We start from the raw sequence: 19,895 nt of genomic DNA, 5'->3' as shown, positions 1-19,895 counted from the left end.
CCTTATTTGTGTTCCAATTCTAAAGGTTTCCTGAGAATATTCTAGAAGTAGTCTTTCATGGTAGCCATCAATCCTGGTTACTGATTGAAGTCAACTGTAGAGCTTAAAAAATGACAGATGTCCACCAAAGGAATTAGAATCTGCCATGTTTTATTTTATTTTATTTTATTTTATTTTATTTTATTTTATTTTTTCGCGACAGAGTCTCACTCTGTCACCCAAGCTGGGGTGCCGTGGCACGATCTCAGTTCACTGCAACCTCCGCCTCCCAGGTTCAAACGATTCTCCTGCCTCAGCTTCCTGAGTAGCCAGGATTACAGGCATGCACCACCGCACCCAGCTATTTTTTGTATTTTTAGTAGAGTTGGGATTTCACCATGTTGGCCAGGCTGGTCTCTAATTCCTGACTTCAGGTGATCCACCCACCTTGGCCTCCCAAAATGCTGAGATTACAGGCGTGAGCCACTGTCCCCCCCCTTATTTTATTTTTAATTAATTGTTGAGTTTGAATTTCAGTGATAGAACAGGGATTAAATATCCCAGCATATCTACGGTGGAACGCTATGCTGCCGTTTAAAACTCTGGTGACAAAGAATTTGTTGACCTGAGACAATATTCATAATGCCTTGCTAAGTTTTTTTTTTTTTTTTTTTTAAAGCAGGCTCAAATTCAAAAAGGAGTAGCCTGTGCATAAATGAGGTTTTTGTTAAATAATTGTGTATTTATATGCATTATACAAAAGGCCAGAAATAACCTCAAAAATTATTGACAGCGGTGGCTTCTGAGCAATGATTTCTGTTTGTCTTTTTTTTTTTTTTTTGAGACAGAGTCTCGCTTTGTTGCCCAGGCTGGAGTAAAGTGGCGTGATCTCGGCTCACTGCAACCTCCACCTCCTGGATTCATCCAATTGTGGTGCCTCAGCCTCCCGAGTAGCTGGGATTACAGGCCCACACCCAGCTAATTTTTGTAGTTTTAGTAGAGACGGGGGTTTCACCGTGTTGGCCAGACTGGTCTCGAACTCTTGGCCTCGGATGATCCACTTGCATTGGCCTCCTAAAGTGCTGGGATTACAGGCGTGAGCCTCCGCCCCCTAGCCTTAGTTATGTTTCATAATAACAAGAAGACACTCCAATGTAAGGTTACAGCTGACCTTAGGGACAGTATCGCCTTTGATGACTTGGGACCTCCCCTCATGGCAGCAGAGACAACTGGCCGGTTGCAGTGGGTCTGTAGGTCCTAAACTGAAAGTGTGACAGGTTTCTAGGGCGGGACTGGAATGAACCAAGTGATAGGATAAATTTTGCAGAAATATTTTGTACAAGTAAAATCAACACTGTGGACTCAGTTTTGAAATTGTTTTAAAAAAATTTTTGCATGCTAAATTAAAAAAAATTTGTATTGCCCTCTGCTTTATTGAGACATAAATGACAAGTAAAATTGAATATATGTAAGGTACAGAATGTAATGACTTGATATACATAAGCATTGCAAGATGCTTACCACAATAAAGTTAATGAACATATTCATAACCTCCCATAGTTACTTTTGGATGTGTGTGTATGGTGAGAATACTTAAGATCTTTTCTGATAGCAAATTTCAAGTGTATTATACATTGTTATTAACTATAGTCACCATGCTGTACATTAAGTCTCCAGACAAAACAGTTTTAAACACATTATTCTAAAGGGTCCCTGGAGCTAACAATTACATATGATCCCCCTCATTTCACACTTTTCTTTTCTTTTTTTCCTTTTCTTTTCTCTTCTTTCCTTTTCTCTTTTCTTTTCTTTTCTTTTCAGAGGAGTCTCGGTCTGTCGCCCAGGCTAGAGTGCAGTGGCACGATCTTGACTCACTGCAACCTCTACCTCCCGGTTCAAGGGATTCTCCTGCCTCAGCCTCCCAAGTAACTGGGATTACAGGTGCCTGCTGCCACACCCAGATAATTTTTGTATTTTAGGTAAAGACGGGATTTCACCATGTTGGTCAGGTTAGTCTCGAACTCCTGGCCTTAAGTGATCTGCCTGCTTCGGCCTCCAAAGTGCTGGGATTACAGGCGTGAGCCACCACACCCAGCCTGTTTGTCTTTTCTTTAGTGTTTCTCTGTGTTTTCAGAGCTTTAAGCATCAATCTCACGTTACTTTTGTACTGAGGAAGAATCCCCTCAATAAATATTAATGCTTTCCCCTTCAGGGACAATACGGTGAGGAGCCGCAAAGAAGAAACAGATATGTGTGGCTCCTTCATTTATTCATTCATGATTTTTGGTTAGCCTTTGAAAGTTTATTTTTCAATTTTATTTAGTCTTTTTTTTTTTTTCTATTCATAAAGAAAAAAGAGACTTCAGCGCTTGTCATGAGCCTGGCACTTAGTTTTATGCCCTTGGGCTGTAGAGGTCAGTTTCTCAAGTCCAAGTGCTGCAGTTCTTTTTGCTCCCCGCCTTTTTTTTTTTTTTTTTTTTTTTTTTTTTTTTTTTTTTTTTTTTTTTTGAGTCAGGCAGGGTCTGCTCTGTCACCCAAGCTGGAGTACGGTGGTGCGATCAAAGCTTACTGCAGCCTCAACCTCCCAGACTCAAGTAATCCTCCCACCTCAACCTTCCAAGTATCTGGGACCATAGGCGTGCACCACCACATCCAGTTAATTTTTTAATTTCTTGCAGAGTTGGGGTCTTGCCATGTTGTCCAGGCTGGTCTTGAGCTCCTGGGCTCAAACAATTCTCCCACCTCAACTTCCCAAAGTTCTGGGATTACGGGCGTGAGCCACTGTGTTTGTCCCAAGTGCTGCAGTTCTCACTCTCCAGCTCACAGAAGAGGCAACGAGGAGCCTGTCGAAATGCAGATTCTTTCCCAAGAGGCTTGGTGAAGTAGTCCTGGGTGGAGCCAGGAATTTCCTATTTAAACCAGCTCCTCATGTGATTCTGAGCTATCTGGCACAGGTCTCTGAGAACCTGAAAATGGGGCTTAGATTGCTTAAAGCCTAAAGTCAATGAACAGTAGCAGAATGTGAAGACCTGGTTTATTGGTTTCACCCTGGAATCTCAACTAAGTTCCCCCAGAATGTCCCTGGACCCATGCCCCTTAGCTGAAATGTCTTAGTTTAGAATGTGACATGTCTAAGTGTGATGACAATCAAAATAGACCCAGCGAGGAAGTTGCCAGCATCCTTGAAGGTTGTTAGATGTGGCAAACACCTTCCTTCCTTTCTTAAGGACAGTAAGAAAACAACAGCTCAGGAAGTCATAATAATTCTAAGGCCGGGCGCGGTGGCTCAAGCCTGTAATCCCAGCACTTTGGGAGGCCGAGGCGGGTGGATCACGAGGTCAGGAGATCGAGACTATCCTGGCTAACATGGTGAAACCCCGTCTCTACTAAAAATACAAAAAAACTAGCCGGGCGTGGTGGCGGGCGCCTGTAGTCTCAGCTACTTGGGAGGCTGAGGCGGGAGAATGGCGTGAACCCGGGAGGCGGAGCTTGCAGTGAGCCGAGACCACGCCACTGCACTCCAGCCTGGGAGACACAGCGAGACTCCGTCTCAAAAAAAAAAAAAAAAAAAAAAAAATAATAATAATAATAATTCTAACAGCAGCATCTACTTAGCACTGCCTAAGCACTTCATGCTCATTTACTCATGCAATCCTCCCAAAACCTATAGGATACCTATAGATAAAATCATCCCCATTTTACAGATGAGGAAACTGAGGTTTAGAGAGGTGAATGATCTTGCCCGAGACTATATGGCCAATCAGTTCGCTTGCCTCCAAAGACCCTAGGCTTAACTGCTATATTACCCAACCCCAAACTACCAGTGGCCACTGTGCAAACTCTGGCTGTGCGGCTGCCTCCGGGGTTCAAGAATATTGACCATTGCCCGGCAGCTTGCTGCTTGGTGGCTCCTGCTGAACATTTTCTGGTGTGAAATTATTATTTAACTTCAACCTTCTAAAACTGTGCCCTTCAGGGTTCCAGCTAGTACAAAGTTAAAAACACTTGATAAAATGCATAAAACACAGCCAGCAGCGTATTTCCAAACCACGTTGTAAGCCAGGCAGCGTTCTCTCGAAACATACATCCTTGGGGGCAAAGCAGTTAAGACGGTTTCCACTGCAGTGTGTGGACTGGGGTGTCCATTGAACCAGAGAAAGCTGGGGGTTTGGGGATGCCAAAGGCCTACAGTGGGAACAGCTAGGGGAGGGCTGCAGCCAATCCGGGTAGTGGTGACAGGACAGGGAAATTGACTCTAGTTTTTGCTCAGTAGCAAAACTGTTTTGAAAGAGAATTTCTCCTCTACCTCACCCCCAGGCATGTTTTTTAACTCTTTAAAAAATACTGCTAAAGCAAACTAAATATGGATATGGCCTGAAAAGGACTTCTTACTTCGTTTTTTTTTTTTTTTTGAGATGAAGTCTAGCTTTGTCGCTCAGGCTGGAGTGCAGTGGCACGATCTTGGCTCACTGCAGCCTTCGCCTCCTGGGTTCAAGAGACTCTTCTGCCTCAGCCTCCTGAGTAGCTGGGATTATAGGCGCCCACCACCACGCTCAGCTAATTTTTTGAATTTTTATATTTTTAGTAGAGACGGGCTTTCACCATGTTGGCCAGGCTGGTCACAAACTCCTGACTTCAAGTGAACTGCCCACCTCGCCCTCCCAAAGTGCTGGGATTACAGGCATGAGCCACCGTGCCTGGCCCCGGACTTCCTACTTCCATATTTGAGTCCTTGTGGTCAAACTGCAACGTAACTTTGAAACAGATTGAAACCCTAATTTAGGAGTATGACGAGATTGAAACCCTAATTTAGGAGTATGCAGCTGTAACAATTGCTGAGTCTTGGCCAATCCCAGCAGCCTTACTTCAACCACTCATACATACACTGCTGAGTGTTCACACTGTGTTCAAATAAGGCAAACGCGGTGCTGTAACCGATCCAGCTGTTTTGGAATCTCACCTCCGATTTCTGTACATCACTTCCTTTTTTTTTTCTGTCTATAAATTTGTTCAGACCCGAGTCATCCCTGGAGTCTCTCTGAATTGGCCGTGATCCTGGGGGCTGCCCGATTTGTGCATTGTTCATTGCTCAATTAAATTCGTTTAGATTTAATTTGGCTGAAGTTTTACTTTTAACGATACTGTGATGCGTCATTATTATTTCACTTTTCAAATTATTCAAAATTATTTTCAATTTTATGGTATGCTACATACCATAAAATTTCTGTACCCTTTTAAAGTGTACATTTCAGTAGTTTTCAGTATATTCACAAGATTGTACAACCGTCACCATTAGTTCCGGAACATTTTCTTCAGCCCCAAAGAAACTTCATACCCATTAACGGCCACTTTCCATTCCCTCTTCCCCACAGTCCCTGGCAAATTCTCATGGTTTTAATGGTTAAATCTTTTCAATTACATCACAAGAGACCATGGAACTCATTACTGTTTCTGGCACATAGTAGGTACTTAGTAATTTTTTTGTGTGTGTGATAAAGCTTTCAATTAAGACTCTCTACTCTTTTTGCTGGTATATATGATAATTTTAAAATTATAGGCCAGGCGCGGTGGCTCATGCCTGTAATCCCAGCACTTTGGGAGGCCAAGATGGGTGGATCACCTGAGGTCAGGAGTTCGAGACCAGCCTGGCCAACATAGCAAAACCCTGTCTGTACTAAAAATACAAAAATTAGCCAGGCATGGTGGCTTGCACCTATAATCCCAGCTACTCAGGAGGCTAAGGCAGGAGAATCGCTTGAACCCGGGGGGTGGAGTTTGCAGTGAGCCGAGATCACACCACTGCACTCCGGCCTGGGTGACAGAGCACGACTCTGTCTCAAAAAAAAAAAAAAAAAAAAAAAAAGTTAAACATCTAGAAGAAGACAACATACAGCTGAGTTGGATTTTCCCCCCCTCCTCTTCCATTTAGAAAAGTCTGAACTCAGAGGTCTCATGTCAACTGGATAATTGTTTTGTTGGCCTGATTCTTAACTTAGTTTGATTTAGGAAAAGACAAGGACATCTAGAGTCATGTTGTAATCACAGTTCTGTGATATTTCATGTTTTTATAACTCATAAAAATACAGTGAGGAAATTAACAGCTTGGACTGTGGGAAAAGAAGTAAAGCTGAAACTCTGATATGCACAGGCCTGAGTATGTTGTTTACAGAATGAAAAGTGAGTCCCACGGAAGCTGAGACTTGGCTTCTGTCATGCCTGGGAATCTACAAACTCAATGCCCTCTCACTGGCAGAACATAAAAGCTAAAGATTACCCCTAATCCCGTGGCATTTTAAAATCCGTGGAATGGCCTTTGGTGCTCAACAATTTTCACTTAAAGTCACACGCTCTTTTGGAGGTACAAATGTTTCAGTTACCCCAGTAGTATCTCTGGTAAGACTTACCAGAATGAATATTAATGCAGATGAAGACGGGATTGTTCTGTCCAGAAGTGACCACACTCCCCTTCACCCCCAAGTTCCACTTTTTAAACAATTCAAATAATGGAGACTTATGTGACAGCTTTCCACTGGTAAACCAGATAATAAGATTCACTGCACTGGAAAAAAAGTGGAAACCACTCACACGTTTATCAATGGATGCGTGAGTAAACAACAGGTGGTATATCCATAAAATGGAATATTATGCAGCCATAAAAAGGAATGAAGTACTGACACATGCTACCACCTTGAAAAGATGATGCTGGCCTGTAATCCCAGTACTTTGGGAGGCCAAGGTGGGTGGATCACCTGAGGTCAGGAGTTCAAGACCAGCCTGGCCAACATGCCTGTGATCCCAGATCCTTTAGGAGGCTGAGGCAGGAGAATCACTTGAACCCAGGAGGTGAAGGTTACAGTGAGCCAAGATCTTGACATGGCACTCCAGCCTGGGTGACAAGAGCAAAACTATGACTCAAAAAAAAAAAAAAAAGAAAAGAAAAGAAAAGTGATGTTGAGTAACAGAAGTCAGATGACACAAAAGTCTACTTGTATGATTCCGATTGTATGGCATGTCAGCAAATAGACAAACCCATAGAGACAGAAAGCAGATGAGTGGTTGCCAGGGTCTAGGGGAGGGAAAAGGGAAGTGACTGCTAATGGGTAAGGCACGAGCCTTAGTTAGTTGATTTCTTTTTAGGGTGATGAATATTCTGGAATTAAAGGTGATGGTGGCACAACTTTGTGACTATACTAAGAACACTAAATTGTATACTTTCAGAGGATAAATTTTATAGTGTGTAAACTACATCTCAATTAAAAAAACAGTAAAAAGAAGATGCTGCAAAGCCTCCCATGGGGTTAAAATAAGAGTAAAAGAAAAAAACATGACTTCATTGTGTGGGTGTCTGTGTTGAAGATGATTTAGCAGCTCCCTCCGTGAGGCATTTGCTGGAATAAAATCCTTTCTGCCCTCATCATTGTCAGCGCACTAGTTCAGGCCTTTAGCATTCCTACCGGTATCATGGAACTAAAGAATTTTAGCAGCTGACAAGGACCTTAAAGATTCTAGCCTAACTCTCTCACTTGTCAGCGGGGGCAGCTGGTGCCAGGCAGAAGTGGTATATTCGGAGTGGCCTGCATGGTGTCTGAGCTGGACCTGACACCCAGTGTTCTTTCCACTGGGCCTTTATTACAATTGTTTTCCTCTCTCTCTTTAGTCTCTTCCTGCTCCTGTAAGATTGTACATTCCGCTGACCTAATATTCCCGAAATACAGATCTTATCACGTCACTGCCCTGCTGAAAAAACCCGCAGTGGCTCCCCACTGCCTTCAGGCTCAGACCCTAGGAGCCTCCTTCACCTTCTGTCCACTTCTTGGCTCTCATGGCTTCCTAAACAAACTCCCTTTGCCACTCCAGCACACGGCATGTGTCTCGAGATCACGCTTCTGGGCACATGTTGTTAATCTACTTTGTATATGTTTATGTCTTTGTGGCTCAGTCAAATTGCAAGTTTCTTGGAGACCAGGATCATGCCTTTGACCTCCTGACACAGGGCACAATGCAATTGCTTGTACTTGTTAGGGGTCTGGAAATATTTGTAGATTAGTTGATTTCATTCCCAACCACAGCTAGTCTTCTTCACCTGGATACACCTAAGAATATCTTGGAGGAGGCCGGGCGCGGTGGCTCACGCCCACAATCCCACCACTTTGGGAGGCCAAGGTGGGCGGATCACAAGGTCAAGAGATAGAGACAATCCTGGCCAAAATGGTGAAACCCCGTCTGTACTAAAAATACACACACACACACACACACACACACACACACAATTAGCCGGGTGTGGTGGTGCGTGCCTGTAATCCCAGCTACTCTGGAGGCTGAGGCAGGTGAATATCTTGAACCAGGTAGTCGGAGGTTGCAGTGAGCCGAGATCACGCCACAGCACTCCAGCCTGGTGACAGAGTGAGGCTCCGTCCCCCACAAAAAATACTGTATGTTAGAGGAGTTCTGGCAACAGGTCACTATTTTGTGCCGCGTCTCTCCTGAGTTTAACTTTTGGATGTAATCTGGATAAGAAGATTCTTGAAACCTCTTATGAGACTGGATTTAGCGTCAAAAAGGCAAAACACACTGACTTCAAAATAAAAAAAACAAACATGATTTTTGAAACAACCTTTTAATTTCTTACAGAAGTGCTGTAATTCGTGTTCACTGGAGATTTAGAAAATTCTGAGAAAGTTCCAAGAAGATAAGAAAATTGAAAGCTCCCATAATCCTAGCTCCTAGGGGCTGCCTATTGATAATCTTTCCTTGATGATACAGTCATTTTTCTATGTACACACAAACACCACATATATATATATTTTTTTACAAAAATGAGATTCCACTCTGTATACTGTTTTCTATCATGCTGTTAAATGAAGATAAAAATGAAAATGTAATAGGACTGCATTAAGTGGGAACAATTTTGCTGCTGTCAACTCGAGAGAACATTCCAATGACACAGAGAAAGAGCAACTCCCTATTTGTTTTGCTTCTTTGCAAAACAAACAGGGTAAAAAGAATTCTGAGAACTAAGGGGCAGGTGCCTTCCTAGCTGCCGACTTGAGTTGGGCGTGGAGTTGCTTCATCTCCTTCTCTGTGTCTCCTCACTAGTTCTATTGAAGGAATTGGAGCTTGTACCCATGAAGGTCCTTTTCTAGTTTTTGGATTTTGTAAGCTTTGTTTTAAATTCCTCCCATCCCTTCTTTGTGGATATTTCAGAGCCCTCTACTCAAGAGGGTAGGGGATGTGGCTACTTTGTTCCCTGTTTTCTTGCCAGCATGGCGCCTGGCAAAGAATAGACACTCAACAAATATTTGGTAATGAATGAATGGATGAGACGCTCATGAGCGATGTCCTTTGTTATGGAAATCACTAGGCCACATGGTCTTCTTTTGGAAGCACCAAGTAGGAATTCTATATTTAGGTTCTTGGAATTGGAATAATAACACAAGTGACATTGTACATTAATCAATTAATGGAATATATTTAGCTGTGGCCCCATGAGGGAGTTCTCATTAATTCCATTCCACAAGTGGCCGTGGTCCACTGCTAGCCTCATGATCCCAGGTTCCGGGCCCCCTCTGCTACACTTTCGGGCACCACAGTTTCTCTCTGGTTGAGTAAGGCATTCCACAACCAGTAAGGCAAGCTTAAGGCCAAAGTTTTCAAATGTCAGTGTTCGTAAGAATTGCCCAGGTCTTAGTAATCCACATTTTTTTTTTTTTTTTTTTTTTTTTTTTAAGATGGAGTTGCCTAAGCTGGAGTGCAGTGGCATGATTTTGGCTCACTGTAATCTCCGCCTCCTGGGTTCAAGCAATTCTCCTGCCTCAGCCTCTGGAGTAGCTGGGATTATAGGTGTGCGCCACCATGCCTGGCTAATTTTTGTATTTTTAGTAAAGACTTGGTCTCACCATGTTGGCCAAGCTGGTCTTGAACTCCTGACCTCAAACGATCCACCTGCCTTGGCCTCCCAAAGTGCTGGGATTACAGGCATGAGCCACCACCCCGAGCCAGTGATCCACATTTTAAATCATTGCTTGCTATGATTTGAATGCAGGTGGTCTGAAACTTATTGAGAACACTAGCTTGAAACATTTCGAATTCAGTGTTTTGTCAAGCAGAGGAGAGGCAATGATTGGCCATTGGGATCTTCATCAAGCATCAGCTTGCCCACAGCTTTGGTTTCCAGGGAGACTGGGAACTAACAATACAATAGTTTCTTTTCATTATGAGTGTACCGTGCCAAGAGCTTTCCTAAGTGCTTTACATTCATTATCCTCTTTAATTCTCTTACGAGCTGTATGAGGTAGGTCCTTTTATTACCTCCATTTTACAAGGAAACTGAGGCTCAGACAAGGATATCTAGCTTATCCATGATCAGGTAGAGCTGACAATGGGATTAAATAATCAAGTCCTGCTACTGCCAGGTTAAGAAAACCCAGCTCTTTGTTATTCTATAACAACTAGGGGAAGCTGTTGTGCGTCATTGGCTGATAGGAAGATAAATTCATGTTTTGAATTCCACATCTATGTCCTACCTCATGCATGGACTGCTCTCAACAACTGTGAAACAGAAAGCAAAACAGTGAAACAGGTGAAATTCGCATCCTGTCTTTCCTTGGGCATACTCTTAGGACCAGCTGTGGCCATGTTCTGAATCTGACCACTTTAACCTCAGAACTGTACTATTAAAACTCAACAATAAGAAAAGGAACAGTCCAGGCCAGGTGCAGTGGCTTACACCTGTAATCCCATCACATTGGGAGGCCGAGGCAGGTGGATCACTTGAGTCCAGGCATTTGAGACCAGCCTAGGCAATGTGGCGAAACCCCATCTCTACCAAACAAATAAACAAACAAACAAAAAAACTCCAAATCATGGTGGTGTGCACCTGTAGTCCCAGCTACTCAGGAGGCTGAGGTGGGAGAATTGTTTGAGCCCAGGAGGTGGAGACTGCAATGAGCTGACATCACACCACTGCACTCCAGCCTGGGCAATAGAGCAAGACCCTGTCTCAGGAAAAAAAAAAAAAAGAGAAAAAGTGAAAACGAGCAGTTCAATTTAAAAATGGGCAAAAGATTTGAACAGACACCTCACCAAAGAAGATACACGGATAGCAAATAAGCATATGAAAAGATGTTCAACATCATTTATTGTTAGGGAATTGCAAATAAAAATGACAAAAGATACAGCTACATACCTATCACAAAGGCCAAAATTCAAACACTGACAACACCAAATGCTGGCGAGGAAGTGGAACAAGAACTCTCATTCTTTGCTGCTGAGAATGCAAAATGATACAGACACTTTGGAAGACACTTTGGCAGTTTCTTACAAAACTAACATACTCTTACCACATGATCCAGCAATTATACTCCTTGGTATTTACCCAAATGAGTTGAAAACATATCCACACAGAAACCTACACAAGATTTTATAACTGCTTTACTCATAGTTGTCAAAACTTGGAAGCAACAAAGATGTCCTCCAGTAGGCGAATGGATAAACACACTGTGGTACATCCAGACAGTGGAATATTATTCAGTACTAAAAGGAAATGAACTGTCAAGCCATGAAAAGACATGAAGGAAATGTAAGTGCTGATTACAAAGTGAAAGAAATCAGTCTGAAAAGGTTATGTATGATTCCAACTATATGGCATTTTGGAAAAGGCAAAACGATGGAGATCAGTGGTTGACAGGGGTTGGAGGGAGGGCAAGATCAACAGGCAGAGCATGGAGAATTTGGGGGGTCATCAAACTATTCTGTATGGTTCTGTAATGGTGGATCCATATCATGATACATTTGTCCAAACCATAGGGTATACAACACCAAGAATGAACTCCAATGTAAACTACAGACGTTGGGTGATAATGATGTGTCAGTGTAGGTTCACTGATTGTGACAAAGGTTGTCCTCTGGTGCGGGGGGAGGTGGTGCGTGTCTGGGTGCAGGGGGCATATAGGAAGAGTACTTTCTGCTCAATTTTGCTGTGAACCTAAAACTGCTCTAATAATTCAAATTCATTACTTTAAAAACAACCCCTGAACTGTTTTAACAAGGATATTTGAATATTGACTACTGACCAGATATTTGCTGATATTAAGAAACTGTTGGCCGGGTGTGGTGGCTCACGCCTGTAATCCCAGCACTTTGGATCGCCTGAGGTCGGGAGTTTGAGACCAGCCTGGCCAACAGGGTGAAATCCTGTCTCTACTAAAAATAACAAAAATTAGCTGGGCACGTTGGCGCATGCCTGTAGTTCCAGCTATTTGGGAGGCTGAGGCAGGAGAATTGCTGGAACCCGGGAGGTGGAGGTTGCAGTGAGCCAAGATCGTGCCATTGCACTCTAGCCTGGGCAACAGAGCGAGACTCTGTCTCGAAAAAAAAATAAAAATAAAAATAAAGAAAAAAAATAAAGAAACTTTTTTTTTTCTTTTTTTTTTTTTTTTTTTTTTTTTTTGAGACGGAGTCTCGCTTTGTGCCCAGGCTGGAGTGCAGTCGCCGGATCTCAGCTCACTGCAAGCTCCGCCTCCCGGGTTTTTCTTTTCCCGAGTAGCTGACTACGAGTAGCTGACTACAGGCGCCCACCACCTCGCCCAGCTAGTTTTTTGTATTTTTAGTAGAGACGGGATTTCACCATATTAGCCAGGATGGTCTCGATCTCCTGACCTCGTGATCCTCCCGTCTCGGCCTCCCAAAGTGCTGGGATTACAGGCTTGAGCCACCGCGCCCGGCCAAGAAACTTTTTTTTTTCAGGTGTGATACTGGTATTGTGGTTATGTTTTTTAAAAGTCTTGATGTTTTTAGCTTGGTGCGGTGGCTCAGGACTGTAATTCCAGCTACATGGGAGGATTGCTTGAGATCAGGACTTTGAGACCAGCCTGAACAATATAGTGAGTCCTGTCTCCAAAAAAAAAAAAGTCAGTCTTTATATTTTAGAGTTATATACTGCAATATGTATGAATGAAATGCTGTGAAGTTTTGGATTTGTTTCAAAATAATCCAGTGTGTGTGTTTTGGGGGGAAGTAGATAAGACAGGGTTGGTGATAGGATGATAATTGTTGAAGCTAGCTGATGAGCACATAGGGTTTGATTATACTATTACTTCAAGTTTTGTACACGTTTGGACGTTTCCATAATAAAAAGTAAAAACATAATTACGTGCTTCAAGTCTCAATCCCTAGGTCTCTTACACTCTGGGAGCGGATTTAATAAATTCAGCAAATGCACTTGAGGTTAATAATGGATTAATACATTGCTGTGGCTAGAGAACATTTATATTTTGACATGGGTCTTCAATATCTTAATCTAAAGAAGCAAATATTGTGGAAATTTCAGACACTACCTCAATCTGACAGGGGAAGTATTTTGTATTAGTTCTAACTTTCCCCTTCCCTAATTTACCTATGTATAGAATTGGTCCTCATTCCTGAATGTGGGGAGGCTTCTGATAGTTATTACCTTTTCTTTCTTTCTTTCTTTTTAAATTTTTTGAGACAGAGTTTCACTCTGTCACCTAGGCTGGAGTACAGTGGCGCGATCTCAGCTCACTGCAATCTCCACCTCCCAGGTTCAAGCAATTCTCCTGCCTCAGCCTCCCGAGTAGCTGGGATTACAGGTGCCTGCCACCACGCCCGGGGAATTTTTGTATTTTTAGTAGAGATGGAGTTTCACCCTTTTGGCCAGGTTGGTCTCGAATTCCTGACCTCAGGTGATCCCCCCACCTTGGCCTCCCAAAGTGCTGGGATTATAGGAGTGAGCCACCATGCCCGGTCAACTATTACCTTTTCTAAGAATGCTTTATAACATCATGGCATTTCGAATTGTGTAACATTCAGAATGTTTTCCGTTGTATCCATTCCTACGTCTTCACTACTTTCCTGGGACTTGACAGGGCATATTGAATCTATCCTGTAAAGCATGGGAACAAATAAGGATTCCAAAACGTGAATTGGATTTAGTTAGTTAATTTTCGTTTCTCCATCTCTCCATACAGACGGGCAGCATGAGTGAACATCTAGTACGTATTTGATATGCGCTCGGTTGATACCATAAGGAGATTTATAAAATGATGCCAACTTTGAGGGGTTCACACTCTAGGGGAAAGACTGTGCTGTCTAAGTGGATAAATTTGGAGGTTGAGGGCTTCATGGAGAGGAGGAAAGTTGTGCTGAGCCATGCAAATAAGCAGAAGCTCATCACCCACCCGATTTATGTCAGAATCAGAATCCAAAGCCAGGGACCCACCAACCAACCGTCCGGCCCAGCACAGTTTCCGTGTGGCAAGTCCACTTCTGTTTTCTCATCTTACATCGCAGTGTATTTTGTTTCTTGTAACTCCTGCAGGATTTTTCTTAAAGCCTTACGTGGTGCTGTTATCACGCGGCACAAAACGAAGCCGACCTCTTTGTGTGTGGGAATAGAGGGAGCATGACACTGCTGGGATGCAACGGATGGAGGGCGGAAAGCTGTCCAGCACCTTGTCTCTCCCAAGATATATAGCCCAGGAGCATTTCCATTCCTCCACGACACAAATGACAACTTCCTCGAGCACTGGTGGCTTCCCAGGTGGCTGACAGCATGGAGAACCTTGCTCATGTTTACCTGTTCTTGCATCCATTACTCACCTCTTCCCACATTCCCCTACACTTGCACACAAAGCCACAGAATGGCTCAAAAAAAAAAATGAAAAGCCTCCCCCCAACCCTATTCTAAAATGTCAAGTGTTTCAGTTTTGAGAAAAAAGAAAGCTGAAGAAACCATGACTCATGACATGGGCTGACAAACAACGGTCTGAAGGTATGCTGGTGAGTCACACCGTGGAGCTCTGCCTTTGTGTTGTGGTGAGGGCCGGGGCTGGAAGGAGCGTCATGGGGCCAGCCAGTAAAATTCCACTACTCTCCGAAGCCGATTGGGAGGCAATTCAAAAACCCTGGGCTTTTTCCAGCCCCAGTGTAGTGGGTGACTTTGCGTCCCCTCAGGTATGGTGATCTGTATGGGAAATCAGGAAGAATGATTATTAATAACTGGAAAAAAACCCCTATGATTATCTTTCCATGCCCAATGCCATGCTGAACCAGCTCTGCCTGCTTCTGCAAGCCAGTGAGGCTGCTGGATTTTCTCGAAGGGTATTGGGTTGCTAAGCAACAGTGCTGGCGGCGCCTATCATGCCCGGCGATGTCAGTGCCTGAGTGTGGCCTGCAGAGCACACTTGCTCCCCTCCCCCTCGCCTCCTCTCAACCCCTTCCCCGCCACATGAGAACAGTAATTTGCATCTCAGGGACAGGAGCTGTGCCAGGTGATTCTGTGTACAAAACAGCGCAGTGCAGCCCCTGAAGCACAAATACTGTTTTGGGTTACAAGGCGGTGCATGTGACGTATTTGAAAATACAGACTCATTTGTGTATACTCCCCACATAAGGAGTGTAGGCTTCATCTAAAAGCCTGCATGTCAAATATTCCTTTCTAATACATCCTGGTGTGCTCTGCCTTGAAGTGTTTCTTTCCTGTCTGCCCGTCCAGCCCCTTATTTATGCCCCATTCTGTCCCTCTCTCTCGTTGCCTTTGTTCCGCGGTCTCCTGGGTGATGGAGTTAGTGTTTGTGTGTAGGGATGCGTGGACAAGAGGGAGCTGATTTCTAGAGGTGAGACGGCCCTGTGGTTAACGGTTGGAGGCTGCTGTTGACAAGGCCTGTTGCTGTGGCAGTTTTGTTCCGGAAGTGGCCATTTTCTGGGCAGGGCTCCACCAGAGCCCCATCTGCCTGTGCCTTTGACTTCCTGTCAAGAGGCAGCAGGCTTCGTGAGCTGGGGAAGTGCCAGACGCAGCCTTTCAGTTAGACAGACCTGGACCCAAACCCTTTCTCTTCCCCCACCCCTCTTTGGCATCTTGGCACGTGACTGTCCCCATTTCTGAAAAGGGTGTTCATGAGAACAGTCTGGCTGGGTTGCTGGGGTGCCTGAGTATGATCACGCATCTCCATGGCTGGTCATGGTGTTTATTCAATGTCAGATATTACCAGGATGGAGTGAGTCCCAGTAGGAAGGGCCTTTAAGATGTTACCTGGTTCCGCCCAGCAGGGACGGGAACTGTAATTCCCCGCTCTCCCTGTGGAGAATCAGGGCGGCTCCGGATGGATGGCCAAAGGCCGCACAGAGGTGAACCTCCAGGGTAGGGTGGTTCTAGGTGCTGTTCACACTCCTGTCCCAGGGGTGTTTGGTCTGGGGCACATATCACACATATCGCATATTGTGATATGTGTTTCCCTCCTTTCTTAAAATTAGCCCTTGGCGTCGGGCCCTTGCAGTGGACTGATGTCCCTCCTTAACTGAAGAGTCAGTCTGTTTATTTTTCGGGGGTTGTTTAGGGGGAAAAAAAAGTAGATATCTGAACAAAACTGGCTGGCAGGAACCTTTGGCTGACTGCAGGGCTTTGGTGGTGGTCAAGACCTGGAACTGAATTTGAGGCCTGGCCAGGGTGAAGGATGTCCCGTAGGAGCCCGGGAGGATGACTCTGCCAGGCCTGCTTTTGACATCTCTGTCATGCTTCATGCTTTATGCTGCTCTGGGCCATTAAGCAAGAACTAAATCTGATGCCCGATTAAGGCCGAGCTCTTTTTTTTTTTTTTTGAGACACAGTCTCACTCTGTTGCCCACGCCATAGTGCAGTAGTATGATCATGGCTCACTGCAGCCTCAGTCTCCTGGACTCGAGTGATCCTCCCACCTCAGCTTCCTGAGTAGTTGGGAGTACAGGTGAGTCAGGTGAGTGCCACCACACCCGGCTAATTTTTTTTTTTTTTTTGGTAGAGATGGGGTTTTACTGTGTTACCCAGGCTGGTTTCAAACTCCTAGGCTGAAGGCCGTCCACTCGCCTCAGCTTCCCAGTGTTGGGACTACAGGTGTGAGCCACTCATCTAGTCTAGCCTGAGCTCCTAAACAGGAAACGTGTGGCATGCCTTCTTTGAAGGTGGCTTTCTTATTCTGAGTTTTAAACCACAACCACTGAAGATGGTTAGTGCCTGCGGAACATGTACCATTTCCGCTCAGAGAAACCATTCCTCCTTAAGGAAAGGGGGGCCATTCCTGGTCTGGCGTTCCCAGTGAAGGAAGAGCCAAGTGGATGCCCCTCGACCCTGGCCTGAGGCAGCTGGGTTATGGTCCAGCTGGGCACCCTACTCTTTAGGAGGCGGAGAGGGGAATAGGGGGATTGGTCTAGGTTTGCGTGGGTCAGAGCCAGGTAAGAATAGTTATAGTAGTTGCCAGGCAAAGTAAATAGGAAGGAGACAGAAAGGCCCAGGCACGCAGGAGACCCCAGCTACAAGGGCAGGGAGAGGGACACGCTGGTGGAAGAGGGAAATGAGGAGGGGCTCTTGGAGATCCTGCCAAAGAGGTGTTCTGTGAACCTGTCCCGCTGACACCCCCACTGCAGGGTCCACTGAGACAGCAAGGCAGGAAGGGTGGAAAGGGTCTGCCAGGGGCAGTGCCTGGCATGCACTAGAGGTGACGTAGAGTCTGGGATCAGTGACAGAAGATCACATCTAGAACCACGGTCAAGGATGTGAGCCAGATTTTCCGGGGCTCGGTCCTGGCTTTGTCACTTAACTGTGTCACTTGGAGCAAGTCACATACCTCTTGCAGACTCAGTTGCTCATCAAAAAAATGGGAATTTTTTATATATATATATAAAAATATATATATATAACATATAATTATGTATTTATTTATAATAAATGTGTATATATAATTATATAAGATTATAATAATCACAAATGGGGTTATATATAATATATAATTATACATTATTTATAATAGATATTTATTTATAATATATGTGTATATATACACATATATACATATGTATGTCTGTCTATATCTCCATCTTTCAGGTTGTTTTGAGAATTAAATGAGCTAACCATGTAAAGCCCTGTGTACCGTGCCTGGCATGTAGGACACTTCATCACTGTTACCTCTTTTAGTTATTATGACCTGAGCGTCTCCCTGTTCACCAGCCCTTGTTCTTTACTCACAGGTTGAAGATGACAGTAGATCCTAAGGAACCTCAGTTCTATCCCGAAATGTGAAAGCCTTTTTACTCAACCGCAAAGAAGTGGTCAGCAGAAAACTGGGCATCCTGGCCTCTGGGGCCATGAGCAGCACTCAAGAGGAGCTACTGTTTTCCCTGACTGTTAACATGTGGCTTGGGGCCTTGTGGGATATTTGAAAATTAGGACACAAGAAGTCCAAGCAGCACCTGGTGATTAAACTGGGTTCTCTATCAGAGAGAGGTGTGACCTTCAAGGGCATCCATACAGGATCCAGGGGCAAAGCAGAAGGTGAGAGGGACTCTCCAGGCTCAACCCTTTCAGCACAGTCAGGGGTGCCTGGCAGCTGGATTCCAGCCCTGCCCAGAGCCACCCAGAGAACTGAGGGAGGGGGACAGCTGCTCAGCTGAGTGATGGGAGGCTCCAGAAATAGTTGTCAACCTCATCGAACCAGAGATGAGCCCTTAGGACAGCCAGGGTGTTGATTTCCAGCCAGGCAGGGCTTTGGTTCTCCAGTGGGATGTGGACAGGGTTCACTGCAGCCTCTCAGCAGATGAACTAGGGGAGAGACACTACCCCAACCATGCTCCCCCGATCCTTGGGTGTTAAGTAAAAGTATCTCCTCTTTTCCTCTCTGCTCTCTCCACTTTACAACAAAATAGTATCTTTAGTCTGCAAAACCAGGGCCAGGAAGAATCTTCACAGCTAGACGGGGCCATGGAAAGATGATGAGGTATATCGGGAACTATGTAACCTCGTAATACTTCTGCTGCAAAACCTCCTGACATTCTGAATGAACAGTCACATGCAGCCTCTTTCATGCAAAACTGAGCTCATAAGAAAGTAAAGCAAATCTGTAGGGGCCCAATGAAGAGGAAACTGGAAGTCAGAGCTTCAAGTGCATGACTGATGTGGTGTATTCCCTGGGGATGGGGGTGTACATGCTGGTTTTGGGAACCAGGGCACTTGGGTTTGAAAGTTCGTCCAGGACATTTGTGTGATTCTCAGTTTTTGGATGTTGGTGAAAAGTGCTGCTTAGAACATTCTGGTATGTGAGTTTTTGGTGAACATAAGATATTTATGTTGGACAAATATTTAAGATACAAATTATTGAATTTAGGTATGTATAAACTCAGATTTGGAGAATACTGCTAAACAGATTTTCAGAGTGGTTGTTCATTTTAAATAACAGCATATGGGCCAGGCACTGTGGCTCATGCCTGTAATTCCAACACTTTGGGAAGCCAAGGCAGGAGGATTGCTTGAGGCCAGGAGTTTGAGACCAGCCTGGGCAATATAGTGAGACTCCATCTCTACAAAAAATTAAAATATTAGCTGGGCATGGTGGTGTGCACCTGTAGTTCCAACTACTCAGGAAGCTGTGATAGAAGGATCACTTGAGTCCAGGAAATGGAGGCTGCAGTGAGCTGTGATCACACTAGTGCATTCCAGCCCAGGCAACAAAGCGAGACCCTGTATCAAAAAAAAGAAAAAAGAAAAAAAAGTCCAACAGCAATGACAACAGTGTAGGAGCATTCTAATTGCTCCACATCCTCCCCAACAATTTGTATTGTCTTTTCCTCAGGCTTATTTTAATCACTCTCGTTGGATTTGCATTTCTTTCTTTCTTTTTTTTTTTTTCTTCTTGAGATGGAGTCTCACTCTGTTGCCAGGCTGGAGTGCAGTGGCACGATCTCGGCTCACCGCAACCTCTGCCTCCCAGGTTCAAGTGGTTCTCCTGCCTCAGCCTCCCGAGTAGCTGGGACTACAGGTGTGTGCTACCACACCCAGCTAATTTTTGTATTTTTAGTAGAGATGGGGTTTCACCATGTTGGCCAGGATGGTCTCCATCTCTTAATCGAGACTGTGATCTGCCCACCTCGGCCTC

The 19,895-nt window shown here is 44.5% G+C and overlaps 2 protein-coding genes across 30 annotated transcripts in view; one reads left to right on the top strand and one right to left on the bottom strand.

Moving 5' to 3' along the window:
- The window catches only part of ATP5PO (ATP synthase peripheral stalk subunit OSCP), a 1,173,690-nt gene that overhangs the window by 24,132 nt on the left and 1,129,663 nt on the right, over nt 1-19,895 (bottom strand). The window contains exon 1 of one of the 29 annotated variants that reach the window (XM_050784665.1): nt 17,089-17,092. The exons of 26 other annotated variants lie outside the window; for them this stretch is intronic. The gene's annotated coding sequence lies outside the window, so the exon portion shown is untranslated. Of the gene's footprint in view, nt 1-469; nt 474-15,378; nt 15,383-17,088; nt 17,093-19,895 lie in introns of those variants that run through there. 2 more of the 29 variants (XM_050784693.1, XM_050784679.1) reach the window with 2 other exon arrangements.
- Nucleotides 1-19,895, top strand: part of MRPS6 (mitochondrial ribosomal protein S6) — a 519,933-nt gene that overhangs the window by 85,029 nt on the left and 415,009 nt on the right. The gene's annotated exons all lie outside the window — the stretch shown is intronic.

Source organism: Macaca thibetana, chromosome 3 (assembly GCF_024542745.1).
Source record: "Macaca thibetana thibetana isolate TM-01 chromosome 3, ASM2454274v1, whole genome shotgun sequence".
Taxonomy (NCBI): domain Eukaryota; kingdom Metazoa; phylum Chordata; class Mammalia; order Primates; family Cercopithecidae; genus Macaca; species Macaca thibetana.
This window is presented reverse-complemented; position numbering and strand designations above follow the sequence as displayed.